Genomic DNA, 19,218 nt, shown 5'->3' on the forward strand with positions numbered 1-19,218 from the left:
TAGAGTTTCTTCGCTCTTTTAAAATATCTTAGGTTTTCTTTTTCCTCTTGTAATTAAATTATTTCTACATTCCTATCCTCCAAATCACTTATTCATTCTTCCATCTGGTCTGCCCTTTAACCGATGCTCTCAGTTGCATTCATTATCTCACTTATTAAATTCTTCAGCTCCCTAATTTGTGTTTATTATTTCGTAATTTCAGTCTCTTTGTTAAAAAGCTCCTTCTGTTCACTCATTTTATTCCTGAGGTCACTGAATTCTTTGAGTTTTTTTGTAGCTCATTGCATTTCTTTAGAACAGCTATTCTGAATTCTTTATCTGTTAGGTTACAATATTCTGTGCCTTTGAGTTCGGTTGCTGGAGAATTATACTTTTCTATTTGTGGTGCCGCTTTTCCTTGATTTTCCGTAGTGTTTGAAGATGCACACTTTTGCTCTTGCCTTTGAAGTAGCCGCCCCAGCCTCACAGGTTTATGTCTCCTTTGGGTCTTAGTCAGCAGAGGCACTAGAACCTTTCTCTTGTGTTCCAGAAGGTGGCGCTAGAGCTCAAGCTTGTGGTTTCTCCTGCTGGAGCTGGCTCTCAGGCCCCCCAGAGGTGCCCAAGACGCCCGCAGCAGGGTGGGCGGAGGTGTGGGTTCAGCACCTGGGTGCCCATAGGCCAGGAAAGGGGATCCTCGAGCGGGCCGCTCCCAGCGGTCTGTGGGTGGCCCTCCTGCTTAAACCCAAAGCTGCCAGCAGGAAACACATTCCTTCAAGGCCCTTTGATATTCTTACCTGCCCCCTTCCCTTTCCCCTCCCCTCACCCAGTCACAGAGGTTCCTCCTGGGAAACCCAGGTGCTGCTGGGGACGGTTCTGCTTTTCGCCTCCATGAGAGAGGTTGGCTGCTGCTGTCCACCTCGTCTGCTGAGTGTGGCCACTGCTACCACCAAAAGCACAGCCACTTGCAGTGTCGCCCTGGGGTGCGGACCTTGGTAAGACCTTCCCTCTCCTCTGCACCTAAACTTATCTCTGTCCCACTGAAGGCTTGCCAGGTTCTCCCTTTTCCCAGGCTGAGCTTCCACAGGTCTCTCCCTCCCTTGGGTATCTCCTAATTTTACATTCTCCAGGGTCCCTTTTTTCCGTATGGAGGCAAATGAGGGGCAGGCATTTGGCTCCACAGCCCCCACCGAGGTCCCATCTGCTCACTTTTGGATGCACAGGTTGGTAGGAACCTCCTGGGTGTCCTGGTGCAATGTGCAGAGGCACTTTTGTTTGGTTATGGATGTCCAGTTAGTTGTTAATCACGGGAGAGAAAAGGGGAATGACTGATGCCACCGTGTGCTGACGTCACTCCCAGCTTCCCTTTCTTTCTCCCAGGTATGTAGGAAATACCAAAGTGAGTGTGTAAAATAGGAAAACATGTGCAATAAAGGAAAGAAATTCTCATAACGTCAAGGATCCCAAAATTATATCACCCATCCATCTTTAACGTTTTAAATTAAATGCACATTGGAACAGGATGTAAATTAATAACAAACTCAAAAAAAACAAAGGACAAATTGGGCCATAAGAGGATTGATGTTAAACATCGATACTGGTGACACATGGATATGATAACTGTTGTAATAACCTGGTTGGTATTTAACAGGAAAGGAAAGGGGAGGCCAAAGAGCATACGCAGGGCATTTATTCAGCTTTGCCAAAAAGCTACATTTAACACCCCAAGTGATGAAAACGACATTTTAGGAAAGTCACCTTTTTCCCCTTTTATCTAGGGGATGACCAGGCTCACGAGAGGACAAACAAGGCGAGTGTCGCCGAGGGCTTGCGCTGTGAGGTCGGCGCCGGGCTGCATGTTGCACCCGTGACTCGACTCGCTTTGCGACAAGAAAGGAGACAGCGAAGGAGACACACAGATCACGCAGCTGACAAGCAGCACACCGGGGCCCTGATTCCGAGTCTTTTTTTATTTTATTAGATCGCTATGCCTCAGCTAGTCAACTGTAAGTGTGGGATTAAGTCGGTTTCTCTCACAGCCTGTGCTGAGTTTTCTTATTTTAAAAACGAAGGGGTTAGAGGTCTGATAACCAGAGCCCCCTTTGATTCTATCATTATAAAATTTAAGAGTTTGACACCGAAAAGGTGATGGCCAAGAGAATCAGGAACGTCGGTAACAGAGCCGCGCTTGGATGGTCCTCAAAGCCCCCCCTCAGCATGTCCTGTGTGAACCTGCTCCCCCTCCTGTGGTCTCTGTCTCCGTCGATGGCACCATCCTCTGCCGAGCCGACAGAGAGCCCGCCTGTGTGCCACCCTCCCCCCATTCCGACCGTCGCCTAGTCCTGTCCACGCCTATGTCCGTCGTGACTGCCCAAACTGGCCACTCCTCCCCACCCCACCCCACCCCACCCCACCGGCGCTACTTGAGTCCCAGCGACCCTCACCTGAGCCTGTGACAGTGCCAGATCCATGTTACTGGTCTCTGCCTCCACCACTGCCCTTGAATCTCTTCTCCACAGGGACCGGCCCAGTCCTTCTAAAATGCAGACCTCACAGTGAGAGCTTTACAGAGAGATCCCAGGGCACTCAGGGTAAAGTCCCATCTTCTCAGTGTGGCAAATGGGACCCGGTGTGATCTGGCCTCTTCTAACATGTCTGGTCTAACATTTCTTGTCACTTCTGTCCTGCCACTAGGAGCACTGAGTTGCTTGCAGTTTCTGGACTCCATCAAGTTGCCCTGACTTTGAGTCTCTCTCTCTCTCTCTCTCTCTCTCTCTCTCTCTCTATATATATATATATATATAGACACACACACACACACACACACACACACAACTCTTGTCATTTCTATGAGCTTCCAGTGTTACCAGTATCATCCTGGGCTTACCAATGGCATGTATTGCAGTATCTTGAAGTTGCCCGTTACCTGTTTTCCTAGGGTGATGCAATGCCCTCTTAGACGGTCAATATGTTGTGATTATATAAGGTTACACAGCAGAAAGTGCTTAGCTCTAAACCAGGTACATAGAAAGTGTTTGGTAAATATTAGGTTTAATTATTATAAGCCTTGAGTATTTAAATACTCATTTCCTTTCTATTTTTGTAGGCATATCTAAAAGCATCTGTTTCATCTTTGGTTCTCTTCTGTTATTTATTATTAAGCTATTAGACTTTCCAAAGTATTTTGATCCTTGAGTATGAAATATAACTTGTCAAACTCCATTAATATTCCATACTTTGAAGTACAAAATCAGTCACTAGAGAATATTCCTGAAACACGTTCTGGGATGGGGAGAGTTTATAATTATTACAGGAAATTATTTTAATAGGAATAAATAGTTACAGATTGGAGTTCGTAGATTTACTTGGATGATAAATGAATTTAAGATTTGTGTCTGAGTCTCTTTTTGGAATGGCGACAAGTGTGAAGATTAATTGGTGGAGAAAAGATGAGAGTACAAGGTATGATGGTGACCCGGCCTTGAATAATCAATTAATTCATCTTAGTTCCTCTTTCAGTGGCAGAAGACAGCCTGCAGATGCCCCCACACTGTCCTGCTGGTGTTTAAAGCTCAGCTTTTCTGAAAGCAGCTTCCACTTCTCCAAAATGCCAGCAGCTCCAGGTGAAGGGTGCAGAAAGGCAAGCCAGAGGTGGCTTGTCTCAGAGGGGGGGTGTGTCCCAGAAGATGACCGTGGCTGACAGGAAAATGGCAAAGGAAGACAGGAAGTCTGTATTTCCAAGGAGGGTCATCAATTATGCATAAGATGGCCAAGAAATAGGTTTGTTTGGCTTATGTGATGCTAAAATTGTTTTTAATTGCTAAGTGTGAGACTTAGCTTAAAAAAAAAAATTCCAGACGGAAAATTTAAATTATACAATTTTGTTAACACATTAAAACATATGTAACTAATCACCATATTCTTTAACTTGGGGGAAAACTGGAAAGATATTTAAATATATTTATGGTCAAAGTATTCTTGAGATTGACATGTCCTTAAAACTCTTACTTCCACAGAAAATGGTGTTATTCCAATGACTTTCAGCATGGAAAAAATTCATACCTTTGTAAAGCACGTTGGCGGCTTGTAAATAGGACATGTGGCATGGCCTAGGAAATAAGAATTCAGTCGCTGTAACTTATCAACCTGTGAAAGGCCAGTGGGCGTATCACGCTGTGCTTCACCAACAGGAAAGGGGATAAATAGCAACCCTTCACCTTATTGAAAAGTTAAAGTGATTTAGGTTTTCCAGAGTATGATCCTGTAAGACAGATATGATATCTCGGGCTTTCTGCAAAAGTCCAGCTGCAAGGACCTAATGGAGCGAAAAGCTACTCTAACGTGCCCACCGGGAATGGTAAATATGCGTCAGCTATGTTCCTGGTGGGAGCATTGCTCTATCCGGACGCTCTAGGTGTAGAAGAATAAATGAGTAGGAGAATTAATAGAATTTTAGAGCTCAGAAAGACAACCTAAGAGGTTGGGTGGACCACGTTATTTATCAGCCAAACCAGGGTATGTTTCGGGTGGGCAGAGATGCTGTGAGAACTCAGACAACAGGGGTTAACTGGGACTCTCCTGGGATGCACGGTCACTCACCAAGAGGCCAACAAGGCCAACCTCATGGCACATGTTAGGAAACGAAACCACAAAGATCTGCAACTGAGGGAAGTCAGGCATTCCAGAGGGCGCCAAGGTGGGACTAAAACCCAGCTCCTGGGAACTGGTGTATGCCTGTTTCTCCTACACACATACCTTCCTTCCCCACCACCTCTTACATGAATCTATGATCGCCTTGCAAGAGAGGCTTAATCTTGATCTTTGCAAATATAGAGGGAAGTAAGAAGAATAGATAAGCTTTTGCCCTTCAGCAGTCTGGTAGAAGTTGGCCCTCTCTCTGCACACACACAGAACTAACGGGAACAGGGCAAAAGAAAGGACCTTCATAAGTACATTAGTTAGTAAGCTATTGATAAGCTAAACCTCACCGTTTCAAAGACTGTTCTTCATCTACTTCAATCTTATTCTCTGAAGCCTGGTGTCAGGGCCTGAGTTCCCATTACTGTTCTCTCCTGCTCTTTCTTAGCAAATATTGGCAAGCTGGTCACTGCACAGGCCCTGATGAAGTGCTTCTCAACGTTACATGGCTTTTACAGTCACCCTGTTCGTTTTACATAAATACCATGTAAGCACTCATGCCAGGCACTACTTATTTCTGTACCTAAATCTTTCTAACCTGTTCTACCACATGAACCATGAGACACATTAGATGTCCCAGGGGATCCACAGAACGTATTATTTGCATTTATACAGACAGTGCTAAATTTTGAGGGGGTCCCTAAAGGGTCCATCAGTGGACTAAGCCAGGCTGGAGGGCTCTGTGTTTGGGGGCCTTTTTGAACCACCAAGCACAGTGAGTTCTGCTCCCATACATTAGGTTTTTTAAGCCCATCAGCCTGAGGGCAGGACTGTGGGTGTCGTTGCACCGTGTGCCAGGACATCTGCAGTTCCTAGCAGATGGGAAAACATGTGGCAAACATTTGATTTTACTTTTCAGCACTTTTTTGAAAAACAAAAGCGATCCAACCTTAATAGGTTTCGTGTTTTTTAAAATCACAAAATCGGTTCGTTAAAATGAACTTTATAAAATTCCTCGGTTTATAATGATTATTTTGTACATTTAAAATAAGAATGATGTTATTTCGAATTTAAGTGACCTCAGGGAAATAAGTTGTATCCAAAAACTACAACTCGGAACGGAGAACTGCAAAACGAGGTCATTGGAGCTCCCCTTAATTGAGCCCTCGCCACATGGCAAGCGTGGTATTATGGGATTTACAGGTCTTAAAAAATCAATCCTTATAACAACATTGTAAAATATACATTATTACAATCACACTCTAGATGAGGAAGCTGAGGCTCACCAATTTTGAGTTTATTGCCCAAGACCGCACACCTAGTAGTAGGCGGCAGAACCTGGGGTGAGTTTGGGTTCTGTGCAAACCAAGGCACATGCCATGTTCCTTCACCTAAATCGTAGGCCACAGTGATGTTTGAACACCACCAAATAGCTTCAGCAGAGATTCATATCAGCTATGGATTGAACTTTCCTTATATCAAAAACTGGTCAGTTTTTACACGTTTATCAAGGAGAATCACAGGCATCGTTAAAAATCAATGCCCCACCCATTTCCTTCGAGGCTCACACATACGCAGAGTGCACAGGACCGGCAGCTTGTGCCCATCACGGCAATCTGAAGCACCTACCCTGGGGCTTTCTGTTTGGAGGTCAGATTTGAAAGGAGTGTTTTCTCTGTCAATGGTGTCTTAACATACTTGGCAAATCTCTTCCAGTTGGCAGCCATACTGAGCTTCCCCTGTCCCTCGTTACAGCTGTTCACACATTTGCTGCAGAGCCCATGGTAAAAGTCAGGCATCCCAAATGCGGCCTACAGACGTGATGAGAGCGTACACATGCTCATTCCGGAAATCCAGCCGCCTTACTTCCTTAGGCTTTCTTTTTTAAAGACTGATACCTAGTAATCAATGCTAAAAATGTTCTTGAATTATAATATTTGCTTCTGGGGCTTTGTAAATCTCTATCCTGGAGCCCTACTGCCTGGGTTCAGATCTCAGCTCCAGTACTTACTGTGTGACCACATGCTGTTTACTTAGGCTCTCTGTGTTCCTGCTGCTTCACCTATAAAAGGGAGATAACAAAGGGCCCACCTCATAAGGTTGTTATGAGGATTAAAAGTTAATATTTGTGTTCACTTGGATAGTATCATCGGGCACATTATGTATGTGTTTTTGTTAAATAAGTAGATTCTTAACAGAACGTGAACTCTGTATATCCCGTTGGACCTAACCCTAATTACACAGGTTTAGTTAGAAGCAATGCAAGTTTAAGCTGATGAGACTTTGTCTGGTCATCACACTGAAGTAGTGATGTGATTGGTAGAAAGATACCTAATTATACAATGAAAGATTGAGAAGTTTGTTTTTTTAAAAAAAATGTCTTTATTGATTTCAGAGAGAGGAAGGGGGAGAGAGAGAGAGAGAAACATCAATGATGAGTCATTGATCGGCTGCCTCCTGCACGCCCCCTACTGGGGATCGAGCCCAAAACCCGGGCATGTGCCCTGACCGGGAATCAAACCTTGATCTCCTGGATCATACATAGGTCAGTGCTCAACCGCTGAGCCACCCCGGCCCAGCATTGATTGTGAAGTTTTTTTAATGGCAAATGATTCTAAAAGCATGGAATATTTAACCTATGCAAAGATCTAAATTTTTGCACTACAATTAGCTAAACTCTTCTATATATATATTATGTTAATATATCCTAAACTGTATTGATGTGGCAGTGTATATAAATGCAATGAGAATATAGGATTTATAATAGAAATTTTTTATACTGTAAATGTACTTGTGTTTATTAGCAAAATGTTAGACCTAATCACAAAAAAAATGTAGAAAATACAGTAAAAATTACAGGAATCCACAAACATGATTTCACATGAGTTGTTATGGTGAAGCCCACCTTTATAGCTATGTCAATGGAATATTTTAATAAATGAGGAAATATTTGTGTACATAAAGGATTCTTTACAGTTAGTAGGATTGTAATTAGTACTAAAATTATTGAAAGTCTAAATTTGAAATGCAGTTTTTCTTAAGCCCTATCTACAAATTACAAATTTTATTCTATGTACAAATTTATGGGAACAGTCACCTCTTGTTTACCTTCAGCTCATAAACTTAACAGATTAAATTCCTTTGTATAAATCATCTCATCCATAATACTAATCTAAATATTTCAAAAAGTTACTATATCTGACTTTCTCAAAGATTCAGACTTACATTTAAGTATTCAGGCTTATATACATTTAACATGCAGAATATTCCTAAACATTTCAATACTCCTAAATAAATTTTGGCTAAACTTAAAATTTTAATCAGCTTTAATGTTAAAGATAGTCTATAAATTGATTTTTCTCTTATACATTTCAAAGTAAAATCACATCTCTAGTATCAATTTTAATATTTTAAGTAAAACTGCATGTCTAATAAATACAATAGAGAGTCCATGTAACATAGTAGATGATAGTATAAACTTTGGAATTTGACTATCTTAGGTTTAAACCCCAGCTTTGCCATTTATTACCTTTATAGCCTCGAGTAAATTGTTTAACTGTTCTGTGACTCATTTCTCATATCTGTAAAATGCCTGATAATAGTACCCATTATAAGGTGGTTATAAGTATTAAATAGGTTAATATTTCCAAAGTACTTGAAAGAATGCCTATTACATAGAATTATACTGTTTATGAGAATACATACAAAAATTTCTCTAAAATATCAAATTATCTTAAACATTTAAAAACCTAAAACATTTGATGATTGCAGAACATATTTCTAACCTTACCCCCAAATTATGAATATGGGTTTGATTTACTTATATTTCTATACTTGTTTACACATCTTTTGCAGTTTCAAATTCACCTGTCTCCATAGGGGAGAAATGTGTTGGGGAGATTAGTTGTTGAATATGAGCGACTATGATACAATTATCGATTTGAGTTATTAGCCAAAGATTTGAGGAGCAGGACCTAGGACCTGTTCTGGGTTTGTACCCCCCACAATGATTTCTTTCTAAAATGTAATATCAATACACTGGTATTGTTGTTAAGGGCGGACTCTGTTTGCTTTGTCAATGGAGAGTTGAATGCCTATAATTACAGCTGAGATTTAATTTATTAACCCAGTTAATCTAGCTCTAATCCAATTTTCAACGACAACCTCTTTTTAAATTTTGGTCTTTAAGTTGTAATTGCCTAAATGGAAAAGATTGGATTTTTCATTCCTTACATAGACTTCACTATTTGAATTAAATGAGTTTCTTTATTGCCTGGTAGAATTCTTTGTGTGTTTTTTTTTCTTTTTATACTGTGTAAAGTTCTCTCATCTCTTTATTGACAGTTTCTTCAGTTCCTCTGCTTCCCCTTTTTTCCCTAGCCAAAACACAAAGGAAACAAATTACAAGGTACACTATTACAATGTCTGAACAAGGTCTGGCAAACTGGGATTATTGGCCCCGTTTAGCAAAGCTCTAGAACTCTCCCGCTGGCCCCTTACGCTATAATACCTTGGGCCATGTGCTTTTCTCTCTGGCAACATCTTATCAAAATCTGAAAGAAGTAACTAATATTAAAATCCCCTTCATTTTACAGATGAAAGAACTGATGCAAGTGATTTGATTATATTAAATATAATAAATCAAAGGAAGAGTGGGATGGTTTAACTTTGGGGAAGTGGAAGGACAGCTGGACTTTGGGGATCTTCTCTTTAGTGTTCTGACATATTTTTGAAAAAATTTCATTAATTACTTAAACCCAACTCTACTTGCAAAATACCCTTTAGAACTCTAATAAGCTTCATTAAAACTCTGTGATTCAACCTTGTCTGAAAACCCCCTTCATTTAACAGATGAGAAAACTGATCCTGAGAGGTTAAATGATTTGATTACAGTAAATACAATGAAGTTCTTTTGGCACTTAAGTAAATAAATCTCTTTGAATGGTCCTAAAAGTAAATTAACTTCTAAAGCATTCCTAAGAGTAAATGTGATTAAGGTGACATTTTACTAGGCTGTATTGTGTTAGTTCCTTTGTTGTATCCCTGAGTATGGTACCACGATCTTTATGTTATCTTTATAGTTTTCTCAGCCCTTCTCCTGTCTCTCCAAGGATACCAAGATTATGTATGTGTTAGTTGCTTTAGGTCAATCAGTGGTACTGAGAACAGATTTTAGAGAGATTGTCTGGATGTGACAACATAGAAAAATATGATTTTCCCAGAGCTATCCCAATTCTTTTTGTCTAGTGGCTTGTTAAAATTAGATTACTCTGAAAAGATTAGCTCTTTGGAATTTCATTCATGTATCCAACAAAGATTTATTGACTGAGTACTGTTTGTAAGGCACGTAAATTGGGATGCACTAGTGAACAAAACATAAAAACAAAGATAGAATACCTGTGGCTTCAAGGAATTTATATTCTAGTTGGAGGGTAAATGATAATCATACTATACAAATAAATTATATAACATATTAGCTGACTGTAAGCATTATAGAAAATAGAGCAGGATGAGGGATTTGGAAATTGGAAGGAAGAGTTGAAATTATAAATAGAGTGGTTAGAAAAGTCCTCACTGAGAAGAATGACATATGAACAAAGACTCAAGGAGGTGAGGGACTCTTTCATGTGGCTATTTGGGGGAAGAACATTAGACTATATTTGGGTTTACTCTGGAATTTTAAATTTAACTTTAGAGGTTTAATTTACATAGAGTAAAATGCACCCGTTATAATTAAAGAGTTCAATGAGCTTTGACAAATGTATATTCCATGTTACCACCATCACAGCCAAAATATAGACCATTTCCATCACCTCCAAAAGTTTCTTTATCCCCCATCCCAGTCAATCCCCACCTTTTGCCACTAGTCCCAGGTAATCACTGATTTTCTGTCTCTTCCTATATCTTAGATTTGTCTTCCTAGAGTTTAGTAAAAATGAAATTACTATTAAATGTGTATTTCTTTGTGTTGGTTTTTATTTGCTCAGCATAAATTTTTTGTGGCTCATGTTTGTTGTTGTATATCTCAGCATCTCATTTCATCACAATGTAATATTCCATTGTATGAATGTATTAGAGTTTGTATATATTTTTTTTAATCTTCACCCGAGGACATGTTCATGGATTTTTAGAGAGGAGAAGAGGGAGGGATTGAGAGAGAGTCATCAATGTGAGAAACATCGATTGGCTGCCTCTGCACATGCTTCGACCAGGGCCGGGGATCAAACCCTCAGTCTGCGTACGTGCCCTGACCGGCAATCGAACCTGCAACCTTTCAGCGCAGGGGCGATGCTCCAACCAACTGAGCCACCCAGAGGGCTGTACATCTGTTTACTTGTTGATGGACATTTGTGTTATTTCCAGCTTTTCACTATTGCATATAAGGCTGCTATGGATGTTCAAGACAGGACTTAGTGAGGACATATATTTTTATTTCTTTTAAATATATGGGAGGAGATATTTTCTTATATCATTAGAAATTGATAAGCTGTTTCAAAGATGTTGGCACTATTTTATATTTCTTCCATCAGTAGATGAGATTCCCAATAGCTCCATGTCTTTGCTAACATTAGGCGGTGTCAATCTTTTACATTTTTTGGTCATTTAAGTATGTGTATAGTGTTTTTTTATTTGCATTTTCTTGACAACTGATGATGGTGGTCATTTATAAATTTTTGTGTGGGAAGCGTTTGTTCAAATAATTTGCCTATTTTTAAAATCAATTGTCTTGATATTGAGTTGGAGGAATTCTTTATATATTCTGGATACAGGTCCTTTGATATTTATATGTATTGTGACTACTTTCTCCCAACTGTAGCTTGGCTTTTCCTTTTCTTAACAGGTTCTATTCTGTAGATAACTAAGGTTCCCAAATTTCAGGAGGACATGAAATAATTTGGATAGAACAGGAAATGCTAAATGCAGGTATGAAATGAGTGAATTTTGTATGGCAGTGATAATTTTGTCTAGTCCAAGGTTATTCCTTCCATTAAAGTAAATTCCAATCTTTACTACCCAGCACGTGATTATACATTTTCATATCATCTTGCCTTAGTATTTCATATGCATAAGACTTCTTTTCTTAGCTAGCTGATGTTTCTCTTTCTTAAGCTAGACCATGAGTCTTCTCTCCTTCACTAGACTGTGAGTTTCATGTTTTTCTTCTGTGTCTACCAGTGCAGCTTTGGGCTTACTAGATATTTAAGAATTTATCCATTTGATTTTACTTGAATCCCACAGTCTAAGGTTTGTTAAATATTTGGTGGTTTTGTAATTATTTTGGTAGATTTCCTCATGTGTATTAGTCGGGGTTCTCCAGAGAAACCGAACCAACAGGATGTATATGTACACAGAGAAGGGGATTTATTATAAAGAGTTGGTTCCCACATTGTTCTGGAGGCTGAGAAGTCTCCAAATCTCTAGTCGGCACACTGGAGACCCAGGAGAGCCAATGATGTGGGTCCAGCTTGAGGGTGAAGGCCTGATAACCAGGAGAGCTCATGGTGTAAGCTCCATACAAAAGGTGGCAGGTTCATCTCCCAAGAAACCTGATTTGTGGCTCCAAGTTGCGAGGCAGGAAAAGACAGATGTCCCAGCTCTAAGGCACTCAGGCTGGAAGTTCCTTCTTTTTTTTTTTCTGTGCTCAAAGAAGTAGCCTGATTCTCAGCAGTTTATTAAAACAGAAAAAGCCTCTAAAGTATTTACAATCCTTTGTGTAAATAACGTTTACATAATTTAAACAATTTCTTCAGCTTTGCTGCCCCATCTGCCCTAGGCCCTGAAGTCCCTCTCATCTCCAAAAGGAGCAGGGAGAGCCGTAAGGTCTCACGGAGCCTCTGGGTTGATGGCGTGTTTGCAGACAAGCTCACCACTAAAGAATGAACCGTACAAGTGGCTCAGAGAACAACCGGAAGGCGGGGGGGATCCTCACCAATGAAGCACTGCAGAAGATGCTGGAGATCCTGGATCAAGATCCTGGTTTTTCTGAATCTGAGGATATGGAAGCCTCCCAAGAGCAAGCTCCCCGAAAGAGATTCCTAAGCTCCAGACATCAGAATGGATTCCACGTTGCTCCCCTGAAATTCTTTCAGCTGCAGCATTTGCTCCAACATACACCTTGGCTATAGGATTCACAAGCTGACTTGTGAATCCAAAATCACACAGCTGACTTGGACTCTTGTGTCTACTAGCATATCGGAGAGCTTCACATCTCTGTGTAAAATCTTTAAACTCCACAAATAGGTAAGGCATTTAACAACTGCTGCTGCTGTCTTTCCAGAGACAGGCTCTGGAATTTTTCTATATACACCCAAAGATTGCCCCATCCGTGAATTCTATACACATTGAAATATTGAAATCCTGCTTTCTGCAAAAAAAAATGCACCATAAAACCCTAGGATACATGATGAATCACACTTATACAGAATTTCCAATTCAGACATAATTTGCTTCTGAAGTTCAGTGTAATATCTAGTAGCAAGACCTTTACAGCTAGTATTTTCCCACTTGGGACATGATGTGCTTTGTAGACTGTACCTCTGTTGCCAGGACCAAGAGTGCCTCAATACCGTATGTCTTGTTCATTCATCTGGCCATTGGCTAATATTTTTTCAGCTCAGCGGAAGACTTCTTTATGCTGATGCTTGGAAGTGCATCTGAGACTGCTGAGCTACTGTGATGAGAGGGTCCTGCTCAGGTGTTCGCCTTCAGGCCGTGTGTCTTCCCCTCCCCAGGAGGCTTGCAGGCTCTTGGAAATATCTGCAGAGGCTCTATTAACTGTCCATTTCCTTGCTGTTGCATTACTGTGGAATAATCACATGACAGCATTGCCTTCCTTCTTCACCACTTGTCACTGTAATTCAACAAGTTCCTTCTCGCTGTAGGGAGGGTCAACATTTTTGTTCTGTTCAGGCCTTTACCTGACTGGGTAAGTAATACATCTGGGAGGAGGATTTGCCTCACTCAGTTTAACAATTCATCCCAGAGCATCCCACAGATGCACCCAGAATAATGTTTGGCCAAGTACCTAGGCACCCTGTGGGCCCAGTCAAGTTGACACAGAAAACTGACCATCACACCAATGTAGAAGGGAAACTACAAGGAAAAACTTTTTTAAAATACATTTTTATTGATTTCAGAGAGAGGAAGGGAGAGGGAGAGAAAGAGAAACATCAATGATGAGTCATTGATTGGCTGCCTCCTGCACGCCCCCAACTGGGGATAGAGCCCACAACCTGGGCTCGACTGGGAATTGAACCAGGATCTCCTGGATCATAGGTTGATGCTCACTGCTGAGCCACACAGGCCAGGTAGAAAAACTCTTCTTAATTTATATTAGGGCATGGCATACCTAAATAGGCAAATTTCAATTAATGAGGGGTTATGTAGCTATATAAACACTTATACTGGATATGCATTATATATATATTGCTGTGTACCATTTAAAAATAATTTAATTCAGGTGAAACTCCATCGAGCAGTGACATGTTTCACCACACTGACTTGGTGAAGGAAAACACTTTGAGATTGTAATGACTAGGGCAGCTGTCTTAGAAATCTTTGAGCAACTGGTTTAGAGGAGACCATTCCAAATTTTGAACCCTTAGCCCCCCACAAAGCTATCAAAAGCCCTGATCAGGCTCTAAGCCTCTCTGATGTCTCTTCTAGAATTGGCAAACTCCTTTTCCCTGCACCTAAGCTCCTACAAGGTGGTGGTGGTGGTGGGGGCGGGGGGGGGGAAATGTGAGGTTTACCTCTTTGCTTTGTGGATATGTTTAATTACTAAACATTTGATGTGAATAAATAGCCACTTGTAAACAGTTGTTCACTGATGCCTTTACTGCTTTTATGAAATGTGGTTTAGAGCTACACTGTTTAAGTGTTTTGTAGATAGCTTGAAATAGATGCCGGTTCCTAACCACCTGACACTGGGGGAAGGTGTGTGCCTCACTCAGTCACAGGGGTCCTAACCTTCCCTGTTATAGAACATAAAAAACATACTTAGAGGAAGAAGGAAGTCAGGTTCCAGTCTTCAGGAGGCGCCGTGCTGCAGTCAGACCAAAGGTTTAGCTGGGAATATGTAAAAATCCTATCTCCTCCTCGAACAGCGAGAGACTAGGCACCAATCTGAGGTTGAATCGGGAGCACTCCTTGCTTTGGCTTTTCGGGCACTCAAAAGGATGGGCTAGGCTCAGCTAAGTGTTGAGAAAGATGCCCCAGCAAGACATCCTTCGCTAAACCCACCATACTCGTCAGAAATGTTGGCCCATGTCAACAGAATGGGAAGCAGGGTGGCCGAAGGGGACAGAAGGATATGGAAGGAACAAACGCCAGCAAATTCGCAGGTGGCATTTGTAGATAACATTGCCTACACTCCTGTTGATAGAATCGCATGCCTATTAGAGCAGATTCGGTTGGCCAAACAAGGAAGGGTAGGTGTAAACGAGGACTGGAAGTCCAGGCAGTATATGGTTTCATCCTATAGAATTTCCAGTTTTCCGGACCTAGCTTTACTGCTGTGAGGAGGAGCCCACATAGTTCATCACATCACAGCTTTCTTTGAACTTGACAGAGCTTCTATTGTGCCAGGCAGATAAAATCCGAGAGGATTCATTTGGGTTTAAGCTTTGGGTGGGAACTGGGTTAAATTGTGTTCCCAGCTCATGTTCTACATATCACATTCTTAAGCCAAATGAAAAACACCCATCCTTTCAAGGTTGACATACAACTGGGTTTTACTTCACATGGTGAGACTGGATTTTTGAACAAGGAGCATGTCCCTAGGGGCCAGTTACGGCTGAACTTTCACTCCAAGTTGGAGAAGAAATCTCAGCAGCATAAAAATGTTGAGTGAGGCCGGCAGTGCTTTTATCAGACTGCAGGTCCTATTTGAGGGTTTTGTACTTGTTCCTTTGGCTCTTTCTGCTCGGAGATTATAAAATCGAGTGGTTTGCCTCCCTTAATAAAATACTTTCAACACGAAGCTTTTTACTGCATAAGCCAGGTAGATTCAGCGTTATTTACCTAACCCTCACTGGCATCAGAGGTCCACACCAATTCAATTTACTTACAGCTTTAGCTCTTTTCTAAAAAAAATAAAAAGGAATTTCTTCTGAGATTTTCACGATTCAGAATATTCCTACTTGGCTTATAAATTTTTACATAATTCCAAATTTGAATATCAATTTTTATATTTGTATTTCCCATATTTATCACCACTTCTGTATTTATGAATTGACTTGTGGACAAGTAGATTTGAGACTTGATGTGACCTTTTTTTTTGGAGAGTTTCATATCACTAGGAGTTAAACCTAATGTATTAGTTTTTGTGGCCTCATTTAATAGAATTTTGAAAACAATGCTGTGTGCAGCTTTCACTTGATAACATTTCTACCATCATTGCAGCATCCGTTAAGCTGCCATTTTCATATCATACATTCTTCCTGTCATGAGGGATAGACATAGAAAATAGAATAAACTTTTTTTTTTTTCTTCTTAAAGTGTGCATCTAAGACTGACATGTTTTCTTTCTGGGAATTATGAAGTTAGTTTTGGGATCTGGACAAGTTACCAAGAATTCTGAGAATCTAAATTCTAAAAGTAGTTGTGTCAGTTCAGAGGTCAGGTGGTTTGGCCAGTGAAAGGGCAATGTTGGGGCAAGTGATCATTCATTATGCTGTCTTAGAACTGTTTCTTGGAGTCCTGCAGGGTGGAAAATGGCTTCTTTCCAACCACCTAGCCCCATTCTGACTCAGTAAATATCTGCTGTAGGGGCCTCTAGCCCCTGTTTGGGCCAAGGTTTTACTGAAAATTGGTCAGACTGGTTGCTGCTCATTCTCTCCTGGCTTCTGGCAAGACTAGCTGTGTCTGGAAGTTGGTTTTCAATTTATTTTTTCTAAGGGATAAAGGTGCCTCATCAAAGGCCAGTCTTGTCTTCGGCCATTCTTGAGCTGTGTTTTTGGTGATCATATCATACAAACTGGGGCATTTTTGAGAGTGAAATAGGTGCTATTAATAATTATGCTGGTGGGCAGGTGTCAAGTAAGACTGTTCTAAATAGGATGAAAGTTCACCTTAGCTATAAGGAAATAGAAGTGGTTTCATCCAGTGCATCTCTAGTGAGAGTGATTGACAAGGGCAGAAATGTGCTCTGTCATAATGAGGCAAGATAGTAAGAAGCTAGGAAAAGTCCTGGGCATGTGGAATGGGGGAACCGAGACAAGATTAAACAAGGCCAAACAACTTGAACAAAAAACCCCCTCAGTGTGGGCTCATTATAGAGCATGCCCATACCCCTTCCCAGGCAGAAACTTTTTAGTTCCTTCTAAACTCTAAGGCTCCCCATGAGGCTCCCCATGGGGGAGCAGCAGGCAGGGGCAGCCCGTCCTGGGCTAACCCCCTGACCCTGTCTCCAAGGCCCCCTTTTCTCTGACTTTCCAGTGAGCTAAAAGCAGCCTCACCTTGGCTCACTTCTGTCACTATGACCTTCACTTCCCAGTGACCTAACAGCGGCCCCGCCTTGGCTCACTTTCCTATGATGTTTCTAGGGAGCCAAAGCAGAGCACGGCCTAGGCTTTCTCCTGCTCCTGCCTCTCCCGTGTCCTTCCTGTGTGTCAGTGTCCCCAGCTTTAATAAACGTACTCTCAGAATCACCTGGACTGGTGGTGTGAAATCTTTCTTACACTAAGAACCCACACACTACAGGCCAGCCTGGGCAGACCAGCTCGGGGCTGGCCCCTGCCAGGTAACAATAAGGTGGACTAGGGGATGAATCAATGCCACACATGTGCAAGGACCTTATAAATCACAGGCCACCAAGACCAACACAGGAGGACACTGTAGAGCATTGCTTAGTTTAGGATTTGTTCCTTTTTGTGTCACAGATATTTGTTGAAATATAACGAAAGCTAACAAAAGTACTCTCCAGGAGGGTACACATACACATCAGGTTGTGCGTGGGATTCCATAGAAGTCTCCGTTTCCACGAAGCGACCTATGAAAATATGAATCCTAGATTCAGCAGTCCTATCAACTACACAATACATTTTTATTATTTTTATCAAAGGTGTTAAAATAAGTTTAGGAGGATGTAACTTGTAGGGTATGTTGAAATAGGCATGATCAAAACCCACTGTGTATGAGGTAAACAATATGTGTACGAATATGTAGCAGGGAGTTAGACGTGAGCAGAGCAAGGACAATGGGCCAGGAACAGGTTACCAGGGTGGAACGCTCCAGGTGCCTAGCAACGTAGACAATTGGTAGAACCTCGTCTCCAGGGTGACCTTTCCTCCCCTAGCATATCACTGGTCTTGCAGTTTGGACCCCCTGACCTTTTCCTCCATCGAGATAACTTCTGGGCCTCAGTTGTATTTCAGCTCCAGGCCCAGAAAAGCAGCAAAACCAGACAAAGAATGTCTTCGCTGACCTCCCCTAAAACCTCCACCCTTAAAACCCTTAGGACTAAGGGCCCAGCACACTCCCCCTCCTGGGAGCACACCCACCCCTTTTGTGTCCATTCCCCTTCTCCCCCCCATGTTTCACCTTTACCTTCCTCACTTCTAAGCTCTAAGGGCCCCTCCTTTACCTCTATAACTTGTTTCCTAAGCCCATTTCTTCTACAAATTACTTTTTCTACCTGTGATTTTCCAAAGGAATGTTCTTCTTAGAGGTTGAGTCTTGACCCTGAACTCTTGGTAATATTTTTAAAAATTAATCCAAGTAGGTTTTTATTTTTTAATAACAAAAACCTTATTTAATAAACTACACACTTAACAGAAAAATTATTAAAGCTAGGAGTCAAAAGAACACTGAGGGTGAGTCCCTTTTTAACATAATTTTAAAAAGTTAATTTTACATATCAATAACACCAAGAAATTTATTTCATCAAAGTTTTTTTTATTACAATTTCAAATACATCACTGGTAAACCATAAATACTTCATAAATGCAAAATAAAATTAAATAAAAAGCAAAACACTACCCTAAAAGTCTATACTAATTTAAAACACTGTTCCTAGTTCAATTAAATAGTCATAAAAAGTCCAGATATTTAAAAGCTTTTGAAACATTTTCCTAAAACAAGCAGAGGCATTCAGCCACCTCACTAATTCTTGAGGTATTTTTTCACATTCTCAAAAGAGTTGACACAATCTATGCCTCCTTTATCTTCGGAGGTTCCCTCTCAACTTGCTGAAAGCTGTAATTAGGGAAGCTGGCTGGAAAACACCTAACCCAACACATCGTGGGGATTTTATAGCAGCGATCAGGTCCAAAGGCCTCCCTAGCCAGTTTATGCAGTGCCTAACAGTTCCTCCAGCCCTTATGGAATCGGAGGTAGTTTGGAATTACTGTGGATTAGGCTTCCGTTTGGGGTCGGGGGAAGAGGTTCTTGGGGTCTTTGGAGGGCGGGGTTGTATTTTCTTTCCTTCAACAAATAACTGTTTGTACCGATCCTGCTGCTCCAGAGGCCTCTGATGGCAGAAGCGGCTCATGGTGACCCACATCATCCTGTTGTCCGGGGGCTGCTGCTCCGAGTCCTGGGGGACACTCTGGCTCTCTGCTTGGAGGTCTGAGCGTGTCTCAGGAGCACGACTCTGTACAGGCA

General features: G+C 41.3%; 1 pseudogene across 1 annotated transcript; it reads right to left on the minus strand.

The window, feature by feature from the left end:
- Positions 1-12,484: 12,484 nt before the first annotated feature.
- LOC308546945 (dual specificity mitogen-activated protein kinase kinase 5 pseudogene) lies at positions 12,485-13,469 on the minus strand (annotated as a pseudogene). The gene has a single exon. The product of its transcript is annotated as a dual specificity mitogen-activated protein kinase kinase 5 pseudogene (transcript).
- Between the last annotated feature and the right edge of the window lie 5,749 nt (positions 13,470-19,218).

Source organism: Miniopterus schreibersii, assembly GCF_964146895.1.
Source record: "Miniopterus schreibersii genome assembly, chromosome: 17".
Lineage (NCBI taxonomy): Eukaryota > Metazoa > Chordata > Mammalia > Chiroptera > Miniopteridae > Miniopterus > Miniopterus schreibersii.